The following is a 21,191-nucleotide window of genomic DNA, read 5'->3' as shown; positions in this document are numbered from 1 at the left end:
TATAGATAGGAAACTGCTCCTGTCTGAGACCTATATAGGCAATACTGGGCCATATGGTTTGACTCATTGTAAAGCAGCTTCTTTTATATTAATAGTGCATCAAGTCCCATGCTGCTGATTATCTTCACGTCCAGGACCTGTCTTTTTCTGTCATGCTACAAAACTGTGAAGGCAGAAGCCCAAGCTTCTGTTTCATCACCATAGCGCACAACAATAACACATAAATGAAACAATGGTTAGTGCCTTAGTGCTTTATGTATCTTACCTGGGAGAGGCAGGAAATAGAAATAAATAAATAAGTTGGGAACACCCCTAGAATGACACCTGAAAGTTGACTGTGCAATATGTACATTTTCTAATGATCTGCAGTTGTCTTCCATCTTGCCTACAGATGGATATAAAAGCAATGTTGTGGGCTGAATAGTGAACTGTGAGGATCTTTCATTTTAGGAAGGTAGCTTCCTGACTTCATATGTTCAAGTTGTTTTGTAGCATAATGTGGGAAGCCAGTACTGAGCACAGTGCAAGGGTTTGTTCTGTTACAAGACAAGTATGTTGATCTAGGGAGGAGACTTGTTGAACTTACTCAAATACTGGCCCCTCTTATGAAAACACTGCAAGTAACAAATAGTAAATTCCAGTTTAATTAGATTACACATTTAAAGTAATTGAAAGCATGGTCTGAAAAGGCATTTGCAATCATGAGATGCATTAGTGGCTGAACTTAGAATTTATGATGATGAATACTATCTTAGAGAACTGGAGAGACTTATTGTGAGGCAATTAGTACAGTTCTGTTTTCACCTGAATTAATCTCTGACTGTAAAGCTAATCTAAATTGAAATGCTTTTCACCATCTGCTGCCAAAGTCCCCATAAACATGAAAATCCCACAGCGCCAGGGCTTCCTCCACTTTGCTGAGGCAAAGTGAGGAAACCAAGTTGAAAGAAAACCTTTCCTTACTCAAGAAATGTGCCTGAAAGCTGCATTCATAGCTGTGTCTGGGGAGTACATTGACAGTTGCGCTGTCTCTCCACACAGTGTGTGTTTGTGTATGTTTGTGTCAACTGGAACTGTCAACTTTCAAAAAAAAATTCACAGAAATTGATGACAATTATAGTGATAGTCCCTTCTAAGAGGGTTGTGACAAAACAGGAGACTGGCAGTACATGTGGTTAATGTGAACTCAAGTAGCATGTTCTGGGAGAAAGTATTAAATTGGATAAGTCAGATGTTAGGCAAAACATTATATTATAGAAGAGCTTTACTGTTGATACTGTTGTTGTTAGCTTTCAAGTCATTTCCAACTTTTGGCAACCCAAAGATGAACTTATCATGGAGTTTGGTGACAAGATTTGTTCTGAGTTTCCTGTTGCTTTCCTCTAAAGCTGAGAAAGTGTGGTTCAAGCCTTGATCTCCAAGTCCAACACTCAAAACACTGCTCCACACTGGCTCTCTATTGTTAATATCAATATCTGAAAATGAAAATGAAAGACGGCCAATCAAAGGACCTTATAGCATTTTTGTTAAGACCTACAAGACTGAAAATTGTGAAAACATGGCAAACAATAGAAGGTCTTGCTATATAAAGATAGCATTTTGAGAAAAGCTAACATAGAGTTAGAGTAACAAGTGTGTGTGTGTGTGTGTGTGTGTGTGTGTGTGTGTGTAATAAAAGTCACATAGGTAATAAAGGACTTACAAATTTCTTCATATATATATCTTGGTGTGTGTGTGTATGTGTGTGTGTGTGACTTACAAATTTCTTGATATAAATTTGTAATTCTTTTATTACCTATGTTACTTGTTTAAATTCTGATTTCAGACAACCATCTTACCATTCATATCATAATTTATGATGGTTGACAGAGATATAGATTCATTATTTCAGGCAGTGGGGTGAGAGGGAGAGTGAAGGGCAGTTGATGGATATGCTATATTATATTCGTAAGGTAAGAGAAAATTTGTAGTGGAAAGTGTAATTTTAAAAAAACTGTTCTAAAAGGACAAATTTTCAAAATAATTAGTGCTAGGAGTTTTGTGCAATAGAAGCTTTTACATTTGGTTTCTCAAAAATGACCTTCTTTAGCCCTTAAGTTGTTATGAGCAATTGTAATGAAAAGGAGCGCTGATTAAGAAACCTGCAAAATTTGAGAAAGTGAAAGTAGAGTTTTGATCAGAATGGGATCTGGGGTGGATTTCCTTCTCCTTAGTTAGTAGTGTAGTGTTTGGGCTTTTGGGATGGGATTTGTATGGTAATGCCTACAAAAATTCAGAAGGACAGGTGCTGATAAATTACAAGCAGTTTATAGCTAATTTCATTTTCTTTTCCATTGGAAAAAACGGTCCAGGAAGTGAAAAAGGACAAGGGTGGATGATGGATGTAGAGCACACAGAATTTGAGCACCCATTAGTTTCAAAGTGGTCACTCCATGTTATGTCATCCCAAGTCCCAAAACACTTTTATATTTCTGTTTCTGGGAGAGAGAACTATTGAGGAGTACCAAATACTGGTTCAGCCCTATAATAAGCCCAACTTTTCTGTTCCAAAGCATTGTGATTGGAGAGACCTGATAAAACAGTACAATTATCAGTCACAGCATTACATTTTTCCTCCCTCCCTCTTACTGTCCTGGGATTTCCTTTGAGGAGATATGGGGGAAAAACTGAACTGCTGTTCAGAAAAGTCTGTTCAGAAAAATCAAGATTTGCATTCATGAGTCTATCCAAAAGTAACTTGATTTGGCTGAGGATTCATCTGAATGTGAAGCACACCCTATTACAAAAAATAATAGAGCCTTCATTGGACTGAAATGAAAATGTGTTAGTGCTGTAACTAATTTAAAAATTCTCTTAACCACCAACAAAAAGTGAAAGATTCTTTACGCAGTGTAACATACCTACATGGAAAACTCAGTTGTTATATGAATTATACGTACAATCTGCATAATGCAGACATTAACACATGAACACTCTGGCTTCAGCTTAAACTGGGAGTTAGCTATAGGCTGCTGCTTTCCATCTCAGATACGCAAAGCAACACATTGTACAATCACATATGATTTGTGTGCTGGCTACATATGATTCCACTATTAAAATGTTTTTCACATAACTAACTGCAATTTGTGAAACCCTCCTCAGAGCTAAGCTTGCAAATATGCCGAGAGTGTACTAAAAGCACTGGTGGCCCTGCCTGTCGGCTCCTGGTCTACATATAGCCTTGGGCCTAAATTTCGGCATTCCATGTTCCAGCTAAAAGAGTTGCTGGCCAGATGAAACAGAAAACTAGATCAGATGCGAGAGGCATTTCTTTCCATTAGGCTTTCTTCCAAGTTGGCTGGGATTATATATGAGAGCAATGCTTGGAAATGTTACTGTTTTCGATTACATCACCCAGAATTCCCCAGCCAGTAGGGCTACTAGCCATGTTGGCTGGGAGATTCTGGGTACAGTAGTCCAAACAGGACAGATCTCCAAGTTCTGACATGAACACATGGCTAAATAAGAGCCTTTAAATGAGCACCAGAAGGGCTCTTCCACATGGGAGCTAGATCCACCTAGCCAACATATACATGATAACAGTAACCAGAATAAGCTATTGTCTCATAGGTTAATGGACCAGTGAATCTGCTCTAGATTTTAATCCACCTTTAAAGGAGTTATTCAAGCTGTGCAACCCTGTTCTCCAAATAGATTCATCAGGTTGGATAGCGCCTTTAAAATTCCAATTAAAATCTGGATCATAATCAGTGCCCTTTTAGAGCCAGCAGCTCCCACTGGCCGTGACATCCTGACCAGCAGATCCAATCACTTTATCTAGGCAGGATTCACCACCACTTAACTGTGCCACAGCATGAGAATTTTAGGTCAGGGTTTCCATTCATGAGGATATTCGGGCATTTTCTCTTTTCCAAGAAAATTCAAGCTGTGCCAATTCACTGTAACATGCAGACTAATTACTGCTTGTTTTATGTACCTGACAGGGTGCATTTGCTCATAAGGAGAGAGCTCTTGATCTTAGGCACTTTACCAGTCTACATTCACTCAGACTTCATAACTGTAATCAAGGATGAAAAATAATTGAATCACTTTGCCCTGCAATGAATAATGTATGTCCTCCATATAGCTTGAAAGCATGTAATACAAACAAGAACTCAAAATAAAACACTATGCCCATACACATGCGCTTACTCACACATACACATGGACACACACACACTCTCTCGCACACCTCACACCCATTAGATTATATTGGGAATTTTTGGTCTGTTGTAAGAGAATACTGTTCAGTATGCATTAAAACAGTGCCTTGTTCGTTGTTATCGTTTTCAATGCCAGCTTCTTCAGCCATGGAGGAAAATAAAATATGATCTTTTAATAAGCAGAAGAGAAAGGGAAAAGCTGGCAGGTGGGAGAAGCAAAACCTGGTTCAAGAGGAGCATGTGTAAAATACGTTTTTAATGTTGAAGCGTCTGGAAATCTGGAAAGCATAATACAAGCGGATTAGACGATCCAAGATGTTTGAATGAATGTTATTACCCTCTGGGGCTCTATAAGAAATTCCTGAGGAAAGCTGAGTAGATTGGCTGGCTTGTTTGACAAGAGCATAGTTGAGGTGAAGTGCCTCTAATCTTCCCTTTTGACAGTTCATTATTCTCCTCCACTCATAGTGTGTGCTACACGAGGCTGCCTTTGCAAGCAATGGTTACAAAAGAGAGAACCCTATGATATATATATATATATATATATATATATATAGCCAGTGCCACTCACAATAGATCTCAGGGCAACTCACCCACCCACCAACCCGCTTGCCCCATTTATGATCCTGTGCCACAATGTCATCTTCATCACTTGCAGTGAGCTTCAGAGGCCCAGTTCAATATGAAGTCATAGAGACCACAGAAATAACTAAAACCAGATCTCCTTTTCAGAGTATCAAGAGTTCCTGGGTTTCTTGCAAATGCCAACCTTCTTTAGCTTGGTGCCCTCCAGATATTTTGGGCTGTACTTCCTGCCAACTTCAGACAATCTAGCTAGGGGTCAGAAATTATGTGAACTGACAGAAGGACACCAAGTTGTGAAAGGATGGTTGAACCCCAAACATGATTTTCCAGAATCCACAGCATAGTCCTAAGCAGTGGAGTAGCAGAATCCAAAATTCAATGTGTTCAATGGGATTTCCTCACAACAACAACAACAACAACAATAATAATAAATAATATAGTTTATTTGTATCCCGCTTTTCCAAAATCTGATCAAAGCGGCAAACAACAGCATATAAAAACATTCCGATAAAATCAGTTTAAAAACAGTATTAAAAACAATACAACAACACTAACAGCAAAGGGCCAGAGAAAAGGGGGAAGTCAATATATACAATCCAGGGTCGTCAATGAAAAGGGGTAAGGGAAAGAATGATTTTTCATGGTGGGAAGGCTTGGGAAAAGAAATATGTCTTCAAGTTCTTTTTAAAAAGACCTAAAGATGTGGTGGAGCGGAGCTCGTTCGGGAGACTATTCCAGAATTTTGGGGCCATGACAGAAAATGCCCTCTGTGAGGTCCTCACATAGCGTGTCGCTGGGACCTCCAACAATCTCTTCCCTGTTGACCGGAGTGTGCGGGATAGGGGGAGAGGCGGTTCCTCCAAGTAACCTGGGCCCAAGCCATTTAGGGCTTTATAGGTCTTACCAACACCTTGTACAGTGGTACCTCGGGATACGAATTACCCGCTTACGAATTTTTTCGGGATACGAAAAATCCCATAGGGATTTATTGTTTCGGGTTACGAAGGTTTTTTCGGGTTACGAAAAACCCTGGCGCTGTTTTAAATGGAGCCGCGCAGAGCCGCGGCTTTTTTCTCTTAGCGCCTATGGCATTCGGGTTACGAAGGTTTTTTCGGGTTACGGAAATTAGCCGCGGAACGAATTAATTTGCGTACCCGAGGTACCGCTGTATTGAGCTTGGAACGAAGGCAGCCAATGAAGATCTTTCAAGATGGGAGTTATATGGTCAGATCTGGAAACAACCAGCGACCAATCTGCACTGCCATATTCTGCACCACTGTAGCTTCCGGGTTTGGTACAAGGGTTGCCCCATGTAGAGTGCATTACAGAAATCCAATCGAGAGGTTACCGAGAGCATGCCCTACAGTTTCAAGGTCCCCTCGGTCCAGGTAGGACGCAGCTGGCGTATCAGCCGAAGCTGATAACACGCTCCTGACAACCGCATCCACCTGAGATGACAACTGGAGCGAAGAGTCCAAGAGCACTCCCAAGCTGGCGGACTGGATCCTTCAAGGGGAGCGTGACCCCGTTCAGGACAGGATGGCAAATCTCACCACCCAGACTGGGGAACCTATCACCAGTACTTCCGTTTTCCCTGGATTCACACTGAGTTTGTTTTCCCTCTCCAGCCCATACCGACTCCAAGCAGGCATTTAGAGGAGAGAGATGCCATCCCTAGTCACTGCATCAGTCGGAGACCAGAGAAACATACACTGCTCCCTGGGTTACGAAATAATTTCGTTCCGCGGCCGCTTCGTAACCCGAAAACCTTCGTAAGCCGAATTGCCATACGGCGCTAATGGGGAAAAGCCGCGTTCCGTGGCAAAAGCGCCGAAAAGCACCAAAATTTTTTTCGTAACCCGAAAAACATTCGTAACCCGGAACAATTAGTTTCCAATGGGATTTTTCGTACCCGGAATTTCGTAACCTGGGTATTTCGTATCCCGAGGTACCACTGTATTTGGGTATCATCAGCATACTGTATAACACCGGCGCCCCGTGTCCTCTGGAGGATCTCTCCCAGCGGTTTTCATTAAATGTTAAATAGCATGGGGACAAAAATCACTCCCTGAGGGACACCAGATGCAGGGCCCTCTTATCGGAACGACAGTCCCCCAGCTGCACCATCTGGAATACCCCAAGAGGTGGAACAGAACCACTGGACGCCAGTCCCCCCGATACCTAACCCCTTAGGCGTTCCAGAAGGATACCATGTTCAATGGTATCGAACGCCGCTGAAGGTCCAAACAACAACAGGGACACGCTTCCCCTGTCCATGCCCAGAACGGAGATCTCGACTAGGGAGACCATGGTAGTCTCAACTCCATAGCCCACCCGGAAGCTTTGAAAGGGTCCAGAAAATCCGTTTCATCCAAGATCGATTGAAGCTGGAAGGCCACCTCTCTCCAATCACCTTACCCAAAAATGGGCAGCCGATATAGGCCGGTAGTTTTTTAGAGTCAGGGGGTCTAGAGAGGGCTTTTTAAGCAGGGGTTTGACCACAGCTATTTTAATTTTGATGGAAATTGGTCCTCTCTTAGAGATGTATTAATTATGCGTGCAACATAGTTAGCACCGCATCCCACCCCTGAGCCCTAGCCATGAGGGACAGGGATCGAGAGGCATGTCATCTTCCTAACGCTTTGAAGGATTTGTCCACTTCCTTGGTACTGACAAACTCAAAGTGATCCAGTATAAGTAGGGCCACGGAAGCTCTGGACACCTCTGTAATAGATTCTGAAGAAATACTGGCGTCGAGATCAGCCTTATCGAGAGATTTTATCCACGAAGAATTGTTAAATTTGTCACAGCAGGCTTTAGATGGTTCTAAAATAGGGTTCAGGGAGGGGGGCAGTTGTGTCAGCTCCCTCACTACCCTGAACAGCTCTGCCGGACGTGACTCTGCGGACGCAATACGTGCAGCATAGAACGAATTCTTTGCTGCACTTATTGCCACTCCGTAGGCCTTCAAAAGAGAGTCCAGGAGTGCCTTGTCGGCTAAGTCCTGATGTCTTCGCCAGTCCCTTTGCCTTCAATGGACCTTGATAGCTAATATTTTTTATCGGTGTTAACATAGTGTAAATCTGTGAGTGGGCTTGTGCATAGATTGTAAAACACAACCCTTGAGCTGAATGACAGCATTATATAAATGAGTGCCCAACACTAATGTAACACAATCAAATGTGCAGCTGAATGTGCAACTGAACATGCATCTACATGCATAATGGCATCATGTGGAACTATGTTCCATGATCTTAATATGAATGTGGATGCCGTGCATCAGACAAAAATGTCCAAACACTTCTATAAGAAAACATAGAGTGTAGTGAGATTCCAGCCACTATGAAGTAATTACATTTTGAATTGCCTCATCAGTGCTATCCTACCATATATTCTTAGGTGTAAGTGTTATTGCGGTTGTTGTTGTGTACCTGCAAGTCATTTCAGACTTATGGCAACCCTAAGGAGAACCTATCATGGGGTTTTCTTGGCAAGAATTGTTCAGAGGGTTTTTTTTTTTTTGCCTTCCTCTGAGGCTGAGAGAGAATGTGACTTGCCCAAGGTTATCCAATGGATTTCCATTGCCAAGCAGGGATTTGAATCCAGTTCTCCAGAGTTGTAGTCCAACACTTGAACCACCATACCACATTGGATCCCTGAAAGTGCCCTTGTTCTCAGTGGAATTTATTCTGAGGCGAGCATGCACACTTATGTGGGAGTAAGTCCAATTGAATTCTGTGGGGCTTGCTTCTAATTATACATGCTCAATAGAACTGCCAAGTGAGCATATTGGATTTTGGGTCTAAAACTTTTACCATTGAAAGAATAAGTTTCTTATGCCTCCCACGTTTTATGCACTTTTGATGCCCTTCACTCAGGCAGGAACCTTCACACCTGGGTTGTCATCTAACCTGACAAACTGACCTGCCGTTTCTCTCTCCCTTTCTTTCTCAGCATAGTCATTAGACTAGGCAATGGTTAGCTTTAACTATGCATATATTTTAAATGAATGGAAATGCACAGATTAAAAGACTTTTATTTCCTCTGGCAAAGTGAGCAATTTCAATTCACACCAAGAGTTTATTGCACAAGAGCAGCAGGAAGCTTCTGTGTGATAGTCTGTCACACAGCCATAGCACTGTAACTGATTACCATGAAATTAAATACACCCCATGGATAGCCAGCCTAGACAGCCTACAGCCACTGCAGTGTAGTGGTTTGAGTGTTGGGTGAAGGCTTTGAGAGACCAGGATTTGAAAACCCACTTTGTCAGGGAATCCCACTGGGTGACACTCTCTCAGCCTCAAAGGAAAGCAAATGCAAACACTCTCTAAACAAACCTTGCCAAGAAACCCCCATGATAGGATAGTTTTAGTGTTACTGTAAATCAAAAATGACTTGAAGGCACAGAACAACAACAGTCGACAACTTGAAGACCTCTGGAATATAACCCCAAAATGATGTCTAAAAACATCAACTGCCATGATGCCCTGAGGCAGCAACCTCAACCTGTTTTCCTCCAGATGATTTTGTGCTACAACTTTCATCACCCCTGACTGTTGGCCATGGAGTGGCCATGTAATAGCAAAGTAGATAATTACAATTAACATAGCAGGTCCAATACAATGTAGACCAGTGATTCTTAGTTCTCCAGAGGTTTTGGAGAACCCTGACATCCCTGACCAACTTGCCATTCTGGACAGGTGAGATGAGCATTGCAGTCCAAAGAATATCTATGGTACTAAAGAAGGGAAGGCTGTGAGGTATCTGGGTGAGTACTTCGAGTTCTGTAAGATTATTATGGAAGAGAATACTAGGGCCATATGATTGAGCTTGTTGTTCTTGTTGTGTGACTCAAATTGTTTCCAACATATGGCAACTCTAAGGTGACCCTATCATGGGGTTTTCCGGGCAAGTGTTTTTTATAGGAGGCTTGCCATTACCTTCCCCTGAGGTTGAGAGAGTGTGACTTGTCCAAGGTCACCCAAAGGGTTTTATAGCCAGCAGGGAATCGAACCCTATTCACCAGAGTCATAATCCAATACTCAAATCACTATGCCAAACTGGCTGTCTGCAGGTAGTCATACAGGAAAATTCCAGAAATTATTACTAATATTAATATTCCAATAGTTTCCATAGTGCTTTACAGAGTAAGGAGACTGGTTGCTGCTTCAAAGTGGAAATGGCGTGCAAAGGGAGGAAACAGAGGCAAGGAAGCAAAGAGCATTTAAAAAAAAGTTAAACACAGACCCCCTTCTGGACTGAACCCTAAACATTTTTACCAGCTTCCCCCCCCACCACCTCGGTTGGCCCTGTTCATAACACTTCTTGTACCAGTCCTTTATTGTTTTGAAGAATGGCTTGCATAGGCTGAGAGATACTCTCTACAGACCTAATACAAGGTTTTCAGGGGGTCCTGAAAAACATGATAAAATGGCTAACTGCACACCCTTGAGATGCACATGATTGCATGTTTCTGGCTCTGCTGAACAAATGTACTGGTTTTTATTCTGTCCTTCTGATTCTTTTCTTTTTTTAAAGTGTGATCTTTGATCCTGAAAACAGTGCTGCAGAAACATCCGTTAACAACAACAAAGATCTAAAGTGAGAAGGACTACGTTCTGTGAAGCACCACTACATACAGAAATAATTCTCTTTCTAATGGCTGCCAGAGCTAAGACACAAAAGAATATTCCTGGCCTCCCCCTCACTTTCTGAAATGTCAAAATACTGCCTAGCTACAGATGTTACAGATGTTGTAATGATTTCAAGCTGTAACTCAGAGGATGTTTCTGTTGCCAGCATTTCTGGCAGCGGTCGGTAAGCTCCACCAGATTTCTCCAGTGAGGAGAGTTACAGTAGTACATAAAACTGATATAGCTAGTGACTCATTGTATCATTATAGTATTGGATAAATTTCACCCCCTTCTCCAATTTTGTGGAAGTGAAATCAGCAGTTGGAAAGATGCATCTGTGGGAACAAAATTGCACTGAGTTAGCTCACATAATGAATAGTGTGCCAGAAATTTCAACTGCACAGAAGTGATAAAATAATTATTATGAAAATGTACAGATCTCTGTGGGCAAGTTGTCATCATTTTTTAAATGTACACGTTTCATATTCTGCATATTTACTAGAAAAGTCTTGATACTCATGTTTCTGACTCTTGACTTGCCTGAGATCATTTACTATCTCAAGGAAGTGTCAAGAAAGAAACATTTTCCTTTCCCTTAAAAAAAAATATGTGTATGCACACGTGTGTGAGTGAATCATGTTATATGCTTTCCACAACTATGGGCTCTCTAGATATTGAACGACAAGATAATTCCCATTTCTCATCAGCATTTACTTTGCTGGCTGGAGTTGATGAAAGCTGTAGTCTAACAATATCTCTCTCTCTCTCTCTATCTCTCTATCTCTATCTCTCTATCTAGGCTTGATGTCTCTTGTATGTCTTGACTGGCAGTGGCCTCCTGGTGTTTTTGCAGGACTCTCCTATTCCTGCTTGCAGGCTCTAGGAACTGAATTCAGGAGCGATTGCCAGCAAAGCAAATGTCTCAGCACTAAACTATAGCCCTGGTTACATTTGTAGTCTCAATTATGTTGGCTCTGCTCGGTTAACTGCATTATGTGCCACGCCAATGGCATAGGTCAGCTGATGAGATCTTCAAGGTGTGTGTGTGTGAATCGAAGAAATATTTCATTTGTTTGCTAGTTTATAGCATTGGTCTATTGGCTTTCTACTCACCAGGTCCCTGTGGCAATGTAAATGGGTACAAAAATCTAAAGCATTAACAGCACAAATAATAAAAAAATGATATCCTGCCTTTCTTCCAGTACCAAGGTGCCCCATAACATGATTTTAAACAAATAGATAGAGGTTGAGTCTCCCTTATCCAGAATTCTGAAATCCAAAGTATTCCAAAATCCAAAATTGTCCACATGTGAGACTGATATAGTGATGTCTTTGCTTTCTGATGGCTCAATGTAAGCAAACTTTGTTTCATGTACAACATTATTTAAAATATCGTGTAAAATTACCTATGTATATAAAGTATATATGAAACATAAATGAATTTTAGATTTAGACTTGTATCCCATCTCCAAGATATCTCATTATATGTAAATATTCAAAACTCCAAAATCCAGAACACTTTTGGGTCCCTATGAGGAACGACTCAGGGAGCTGGGGATGTTTAGCCTGGAGAAGAGAAGGTTAAGAGGTGATATGATAGCCCTATTTAAATACTTGAAGGGATGTCATATTGAGGAGGGAGCAAACTTGTTTTCTGCTGCTCCAGAGACTAGGACCCGGAGCAATGGATGCAAGCTACAGGAAAAGAGATTCCACCTCAACATTAGGAGGAATTTCCTGACAGTAAGGGCTGTTCGACAGTGGAACACACTTCCTCGGAGTGTAGTGGAGTCTCCCTCCTTGGAGGTCTTCAAACAGAGGCTGGATGGCCATCTGTCCACGATGCTTTGATCTGGATTTCCTGCATGGCAGGGGGTTGGACTGGATGGCCCTTGCGGTCTCTTCCAACTCTATGATTCTATGATTCTATGATTCTAAGAATTTTGGAGAGCGGAGACTCAACCTGTGCAATTAAAAACACAATGGCTGAGAACCCACATTAGGAGTGTGTACTAGTGCACATCTTTGTATGCAGAATTATGCATTAAGGCTGGTAGGTTAGTTCTACCTAGAGTAGATCCATTCATTTGTTGAGAAGTGAGTGAGTCAACATGTAGGTAAATCTCACTGTTTCGATGGGCCTACTATAGTCAGGACCAACAACAGGATTTAGGCCCATTGATTCTCTGCCTTACCCTGTTGAATGATTGTGTTCAGATTTTGTATAATTTGTATTTGTGGATTTTATCTATTTTTATGAGATGTTTTTAATGGTTTTTATATGGTCTGTAAACTGCTTTGATCAATGGAAAAGCGGTATACAAATAAAATGTATTATTATTATTATTATTATTATTATTATTATTATTAAATGGGCTATGCAGGCTTTAGTTTGAATGGTAGTGTTGCACAATTGAACTGACAGGAAATGTGTGACTGAATGCACAGCTCATGCATGTACACATCATGTGAAATAGCACCACATGCACAGTTCTGCTTCTGGAACCTTGGATTAAATGCAGACATTCCACATTGGACAATAATATCCAAAAGCTTCCAAAGGAGATCTTACGCATGTGTATGACACCAGCAGGATTCTGGTCATTAAGTTATCATGTCAAAATACAAAATTATAATCAATCAAAAAAAAAGACAAGGGTTGAGGGAGGAGGTAGAGCACCTCCCCTGGAAGAAGCCAGTCAGTTGAAGAAAGCCTGCCTCATTTAAAAGTTATTTGGCTTCTGGGAGAAAAATAGAAGGGAGAGAGTCATCCAAGCCACTCTTGGAAAGGAATTCTAGAAAATGGGCACAACCATTGAGAAGCCTTTCTCCTGTGTCCTTGACAGAAGTGCTTCTGAGCATGGTAAGACAGCATTTCATCTATCAAATCTAGAAGAGCAGTCAGAAAATTCAAATCACTATCAGGTTCATGTGGATTCCCCTTTGGGTGTACATTTTGAAACAGAAGACTATCAGTCTTATTACCTAAGTTTTTTTCCTGGCATATATCCCTAAATATCACATCCTTTCCCTAATGCTGTTTAAATAGAACTCACTTTTCTGTACTTAATATGGAAGCATCCATTGATACAGTGTTTTTCAGTAAGTAAAGAACTTTGCAGGCTCTCCTAAAATATTTTGGAATATCCCATCAAGGAAGTTTTGGAAATGAAGGATGTTTATGCTGGGGAAATTGGGATCTCAACAAATATTTGCACTATTAATTTACTTATATACACAGCCAAGGGGGTTTATATAAGGCAGGTGCCAGATATGAACGTGTTTCCTTGCACAGTTAAATGACTACTGTATGCTTGAAGTTACCTGCACCTATACACAAACATAGCTTATGGGTGTGTATGTGAAGAGGAATAAAGGGGTAATGTCAGTAACCTGAATTTAAATTTACTAAAAAAAGCTCTGAAACTGCAATATTTCCAGAACCTTCAAAGTCTCCTTAAGCCTGTTAAATATAAAATGATCATTATAACACCAACTTATTTGTCTTCAGCCAGTCCGACAAGGAAGGTAATGAACCAGCAATAGGAAAAAGCGGAGCTTTATGGATGGGTGAATTTTATGACCATTTCAACTTGTTTTGTTTCAGTAAATGTGGGGCATATGTGGAATAGAAGCTGTCAGTATTGGAAGGTATTCAAAGCACTCACTGTTTGGTGTTTGTGCGTGTGTGAACGGGAAGAGGGAAGAGGTTGAGCCAAAAACATTAAAAGCAAACAAACATCTCCACCGCTGCTTTTAATAATTTTTCTCAACTGCACTGGAGTTTACTGTGTCCTTCCTTGGTTAAGACTAAGCTTCCTTGCCAAAGTCAGTTTGACTACAATAGCTCACTCTGCAGATTTCGAGAGTATTTTCCAAAACACTTAAAGGAAGCATGAACAAAGTGAACAAAATGTTCATGTGTCAAGGACTTATTTACAAAGTGTGTCTCCCTGACTGTTTGGGTTGTCCCCATGGCATGTGTGAGTATGCATTTTTAATTTCCAACAGCTACCACCTTATTACCAGGTGTGTGCCAAAGATCAGAGATTAGAAAAATCCCTCTTATCTTTTCTTTTTTTGGATTATAACTCCCAGAATTCCCAGAACCCATGTGTCAGTGTCCATGTTGGCTGTGATATTTTGGGAGTTGTAGTCTAGAAAAGTTACTTTCCTAAGCTTTGAAACTTTCAAAGACAAGTCTTAAGGAAAACTTCTTGAGGGTAGAATTCAGAGACATAGCTGTGTTAATATGGAATACCATTATGCAAAGGGATCTTGCAGCATCTTTGAGATGAGACTGTGTGAAAGAAGTCCATAAGCTTTCATAGACTTGATCTACTTCCTCAGATGCATGGTGACTTCTTGACTTTTTAAGTTACTGGATGACCCTTGTGGTCTCTTCCAACTCTATGGAGATTACCACACACAGCCGGGATAGGGACAGGGTTGCTCCTCATCCTTATCCTGTCATTAACCCATCCATGACTGCGATAGCATGAAAGGCTCTCAGATCATAGCACCGATCCCATCATTAACCCATCATTAAAGTGACATTGTAATAACACAAACTTCCCTTAATGCAAAATGCTGGCCAATGTTACTTTAATGACAGGTTTATGATCGGTTAATGACAGCTTAATGATGGAATCTGCACAACGTCATCTGAAAGTCTTTTGCACGATCGTTGTCATTCATGCTTCCCAGATGGGTTAATAATGGGTTCTGTTCAATGTCATCTGAAAGTCCTTGCCATGATCGATGTGGAAGGATGGAACAGGAATGGGACAAGGATGGGATAACCCCCATGTGATAATTTCTTATGATTCCATGAAGAACAGGAGGGGACTGTTCCTAGCTGTCTAAATGCTGTTGGGCTGCAAGTTGGCTATGCTGACTCAGAATGGTGAAGGCCTTTGCTCAATAATATCTGGAAGGCTACAGTTTTGCCCACCCCTATTGTAGAGCATTAGCTTGAGGAAACCTTCCCTAGCAAGGGTCAAATTGGGTTTCTAATTTCTGGCAGGGTCAGGCCCTGCTTACCAAAGTGTTACAAAGGAGATTATCACACACAGACTGGATAGGAATGGGAGCGCTCCCTTGTCCTTATCTTGTCCATGACAGCAATCATGCAAAAGCCTTTCATAATGTAGTTCTGATCCTGTCATTATCCTGTAATTGAAGTGGCATTGCATTAACACGAACTCCCATTAATACAAAATGCCAGGCAATGCCATTTTAGTGATGGGACAACGATGGGACAATGACAGGATCAGCGCAATGTCATATGAAATTCTTTCGCGCAATCGCTGTCACTCACACTTTCTAGACGGGATAATGTCTGGATAAGCATGACGTCATCTGAAAGTTCTTCCTGAGATCATGTGGGAAAGATGGGACTTGGGTGTGACAATGATGTCCTGTCCCCTGTGCAATCATCTCCAAAGACTCAGCAGGAGTCAAGATCTAGCTGCAGCGTGTTCGTATAGCACTCTGCCCAGGAAAAGGAAACTATAGCAGTGAGGGATTTCCCTCCCACCCCATTCCTTTCCTTTGCCACTGTGTTATTGAGAATCCTAAGCAATACTTCCCTTTTTCTGTAACATTATGGAGCTCCAAGGATGCTCTTAATACAGATCTGGCCTTTGGAGGGTACAAAACGGAGCTACAAAAAGAAACTCCTTTTTGTACTCTCCAAAGGGTGCCTTAGCCATGTCAGCACAGCTCTATGGCGCCCCTTTGGGGCTGCGTCATTTGGACACAGTGCTGATGCGTCATGATGACACGCACTGTCTGGAGCGGCATGTGCAATCATGGCGGCCTGGGGTCAAATTAGAGCAAGTATTGTCAGGACACTGCACCCTGACTCTGCTCATGGGCCGGCCTTTTGGGCTGCTCTGTACAGGACCTTAATTTGTTTATGGTTTTATGTGTTTGAATATATTTTGTACTCCTCTTCAAGCCTTTGGGAGAGGTGGGCAAAACCAACCAACCAACCAACAAATAAATAAATAATAGTTAATAAGGTTGGAGACATGCTGAGGTCCCTAAAGAGGGAATTCCACAACTCATGTGGTGCATGAAAAAAGCCCTGTCTCCTCTTCTCATCTTCACATCCCCTCAGGCTGGTGAGTTACACATCACAGCCAGCAGATCAGTTTTTTCCAACCCAGTGAGATGTACAGGCGCCCCTCCTAATGCACGGATCTGAGATCTGTGCTCTTGAATACATGTAGAGGGGCAAGCTCCGCTAATTGCAATGGCGCATGCACAACGTGTGCACACTCATGCTGCACGCATGGGGGCTTGCTCCCTTCAAGCCTATGAATAAGCTTGAGCCTCCATTTTTGTGGCCCCCCCCCCCCCGGAATGGATCTCTGCAAGAACGGAGGGCCAACTATATTGTATTTCTATTTAAATTATAGCAATTCCTATACAGTGAGCCTACTGTATTGGTAGGCTGGCCATCTGGAGATTAGAGCTATCACAAATTCCCCTGCTCCATATTAATCAATGGTGGAATATAAATGTAGCTCCATTAATGTGGGTATGTCGTTGCCCATTGACTAATACAGGTTTGAGCTCCCATTATTTTTTCCATCTGTGAGAGGCCTGGAACTGAACCTGCACAGATGGGAAAAGCCCACTGTATACTTTTGTCTATACATATGTATTTGCCTTTGTCTTTGCACATGCGAAATTTATCTTTAGTCTTTTTAATGTTATATTTGTTCTTTTCTGGCTATGTGTAACTAGGCACCCCTTGCTATACACAGACATACAGTTAGTAGGATTTTCTTTAGGCCAAAGCAGAAAGGTGGCAGGGTGTGGGTTGCAGGACTTGTTTGGAAGGGTGTTAATTCAACTTTAAGGGTGTTAATTCACTGTTCCTAACAACTAAAACCTTGTTTATTCCAGAGCTTTATTGAAGGTTGGTGCAGATTAGAGGCCATATGTAATGACTCCGTACTTGGCAAAAACATAGTTTGCAAGTCAACATGTGCAGGAGCAGACTACAGATGTGTATAAGAACAATTCAAGCTGAATTGCACTGAGCCATTGAGTTTTATTTTTTTTAAATATCAGCCTAGATTTTTTTTAATGTTTCCATCAAAAATGGCTACTGTAGTACTATGATACATACTAGGTCAGGGAATATGTAATATTTCTTCCTTAAGCACCCCATAGAGAGAAACTCGCTGGTTTGAATAATGATCTCAAGACCTTGTTCCCCAGTCCTCTCTAATCCTTATTTAATCTGGAAGCAATAGTAGTGGTAACCATATGAAGCTCAGAGGAACACTTCTTCTGCAAGACATCACTCAGAGAAGACATCACTCTTCCTCTTCAATAAGCCTGATGAAATGTCTCTATAGAATGAGGAACGATGTCACTGCTCTGCAGTTGCTTTGCGGAAGGTGCAGGGGGTAGGTTTGGCCACTAAGGTGGGAGGAAGGGAATACCTTCAGATGCTGCCTGATCAGCTACTTATGTTTCAGAAATAAAAAATAAACATACACTGGTGTAAGATTAATTACTAACAGAATATGACTGGAATCCTGTTGGTGACTTATATGTATGTAAGTCAGAGTTATGTACCGTATATACTCGAGTATAAGTTGACTTCATGTATAAGTCAAGGGCAGGTTTTGGGGGCAAAATTATAGATTTTGATATGATCCGTAGATAAGTTGAGGGTAAAACCTAGGAGCATGTAACTAAATATCTAAAGGGTGAAGCAAAGGAAAGCAATGCCAAAGAACTTACAAAATTTCAGCAGACATAAATAAATGTTTGTGCTCACACTAAAGGTTGGAAGGATAAGAGAATAGAAGGGAATCAGTCCTTCCAGGACAGATTATCTTCTTGCCCTTCACCAGGGGATTGTTCCCTTTTTATAAGAGTTAAAGTGCAGGACTTACATTGACCCATGGATAAGTCAATCCAGGTTTTTGGGGTCCATTTTTTGACTAAAATTTCTAGACTTATACATGATTATATACAGTATGTATATGTCTTTTGTTTTGGACATTTGTGTGTGATGACATTCACTAATTCCTCATGCAACTTCCGAACACATGGGGGCCCTATCAGTCTATATCACAGGTGTTCCACGACTGGGGCAGGGCGCAGTGATCAGGCAGCACCTATCCTAGTGGTAATCCTGCAGCTGGGAATAGAGCTATTCCTCTCTTTGATCTCCATCAAGTCACTGGGGATCTGGGAGAATGACCTAGAGTGCATCTTCACAGTGGAAATAATTCAGTTTGACACCACTTTAAGTGATGTAACTCTATCCTATGCAATCCTGTGATCTGTAGTTTTACAATATCTTTAGACTTATCTGCCAAAGAGTGCTGGTGCCTCACAAAACTACAAATCCCGGATACTATAGGATAGAGCCATGGCAGTTAAAGTGGTATAAAACTGCATTTATAGATACACCCTTAATTCCCACAGTGCAGATGCACTCTTGATTTTTCTTCCCCTGCTCCATCTGGTGAATAAATGGCTGTGCCAGAGCCACTGGGTCTTGACAACTGCCAGGGAGTGGGTGGGGGTGGGTGGGTAGGACAGTCCACTATGCATGTGGACTGTTATACTCTGCACACCCTGATGCAGGCTTGTGAACTATGGCCGAAAACACATGGGCCAAATAAACTAGTTTACGCCCAGTTTCAAGGTGGGGCATTTAAGTGATGAACACCTCAATACCAGGCAGAAATTGCACCCAATCCACACTCTGGGGCTAAAAAGTGGAATAAGAAGAAGCTGAATTTTTCTGACTTTTCCCAGAAAAAGTGTACCTTCACCTGTACATGTAAATGTCCCAATGCCAGACCAATTCTAAAGAAGTCATCTATCCTAACCCTAACTGTGCATATAAACGTCCCAGCACAGGAGCGCATAGAAAAAGGACTGAACTGCCATACCCAAGTGGTGGGGGTGGCAATGCCCAAGTGAAAGTGTGACACCTCCAATGGATATAACTACAACATACACAAACCAGACAATCCAAGAGGGGCAATGGAGTAAAGGGGGCATGATTGGATACTCCAGTGCCCTGTACTGGTGAAAGATCACAGGTATGAATGTGATCCAAAACACACTGCAGTAATAATCCAGTTTGAGACTGCTTTAACTGCCCTGGCACAATGCTAAGGAATTATGGGAACTGTAGTTTTGTGAGACATTTAGCCTTCTCTGTCAGAGAGCTCTGGTGCCACAATAAACCAGAATTCCCAGGATTCCCTAGTACTGAGACAGAAAAGTTAAAGCAGTCTCAGACTAGATTATTTCTGCAGTGTGCTTTGGACCTTAGTGGTTGATCAAGAGGGGGCTACCATGGGATGGCATCTAGGGAGGAGGTGGTCACTCTTGGTGGTGTATTTGTGTGACAGTATGCAGGGATGGTGAGAAGACAAAACAAAAATTACTCTGCGGCACAGCTTGATGCTGCATTGTGCAGTCAGATCTTACACATCAGGGTTGACTTGGGAGCAGCCAGTGCAGTTGGTGAGGGTTCAATTCGGTTTTGGAAAAAGGAGCCTTGAGCTGCTTTTCCTGCCTGTCTGTTTTGCCCCTATGTCTTAAAGACTGTTTGCTTCCTTTTCATAGTTTTCCTCACTGTGCATAAGAAAAATGTCTAGTTGACTCACGACTATATAGAAATAGGTGGTAATGTGCTATTGAGCCAATCTACTGCTTCTCCTTAAGGCAGATGTTTTTAGGACCTATAGTTCCCATCATCCTTATCCAGTATAGTCAATGATGAAGGAATATGGAAGCTGCAGTCTGAAATCAACTGGAGAGCCACAGGTGCCAACCTCTGACTTAAAGCAGGGGTGTCACTAGGGAGGTGTGGAGTGTGTGGGCCGTACCACTTAAAAGAGGTGACACTATTGTTCCCCAAACTTCTGGGGTTTGGGCTGTGGTGTTCACTTGCATCCCTTTAAAATGCTGGAGTGAGTGGCGCAAAGTTCAGTGGGAGGAGAAAGGAGAGGCCACAGGTTTTTAATTCTTTTTTTAAAAAAAATAAAAAATATTTAAAAAAATATTTTAAAATTTTATTTAAAAACACCACATTTTGCCTAAATTTCACTTTAGTCACGGTATACATGTAAATATATTTAGGCTGTGTGTATGATATTGTAATTTAAATGTATAATTTTAATTTTGCTAGTTGTCTATGTCACAATTATTGCCATTACATTCAATGATTTTTATATGATTTATGAATAACAACAGTACAAAAAACATTACTAAGGATTCTGTATGGTGTAGTGCAGTTGGAGGCCCATGGGGGACTCCATGAGCTTTTGCACTGCTGATGCCAACCCTAGTGACGCCACTGCCTTAGAGTAGGTTTCAATTGGTTGCTGAACCTTAGAGGCTGAAAATGCTGCTTATTCATATGGTTATCTATTCTCCTTGGCTTTAAGCAATATCTTTCCTCCTGGCTTAGGCTCCCAATGACCATAGTTAAAATGGAACTTGTCACATTGGTCCAAAATACACTGCAGAAATAATCTAGTTTGAGACTGCTTTAACTTTTCTGGCTCAATACTAGGGAATCCTGGGAATTCTGGACCCATCAAGATGGATGTGTCATGGTCCACTTTTGTTCTACAGTATCATACTTTGATTCTGCCTCATATCCTCTCTCTTCCCTAAGATATGCCTTATCTAGAGCTTGGAATTTAAATTTTTAAAGGGAGCTAGTTACTTTACTTATTATCTGATCATGTAAAAGGTCATTGCTCCCATT

General features: G+C 41.4%; 1 protein-coding gene and 1 long non-coding RNA gene across 4 annotated transcripts in view; both read left to right on the top strand.

The window, feature by feature from the left end:
• STK3 (serine/threonine kinase 3) overlaps window positions 1–21,191 on the top strand; it is an 881,840-nt gene that overhangs the window by 722,767 nt on the left and 137,882 nt on the right. The window lies entirely within an intron of this gene.
• The window catches only part of LOC121929409, a 42,825-nt gene continuing 34,804 nt past the window's right edge, over window positions 13,171–21,191 (top strand). For both annotated transcript variants that reach the window (XR_006103665.1, XR_006103666.1), the window contains exon 1: window positions 13,171–13,286. This is a non-coding gene — a long non-coding RNA (uncharacterized LOC121929409). The remainder of the gene's footprint in view (window positions 13,287–21,191) is intronic.

The sequence above is a fragment of the Sceloporus undulatus genome, chromosome 4, assembly GCF_019175285.1.
Source record: "Sceloporus undulatus isolate JIND9_A2432 ecotype Alabama chromosome 4, SceUnd_v1.1, whole genome shotgun sequence".
Taxonomy (NCBI): domain Eukaryota; kingdom Metazoa; phylum Chordata; class Lepidosauria; order Squamata; family Phrynosomatidae; genus Sceloporus; species Sceloporus undulatus.
The sequence above is the reverse complement of the archived record's forward strand: the minus strand, read 5'-3'. Positions and strand labels throughout refer to the sequence as shown.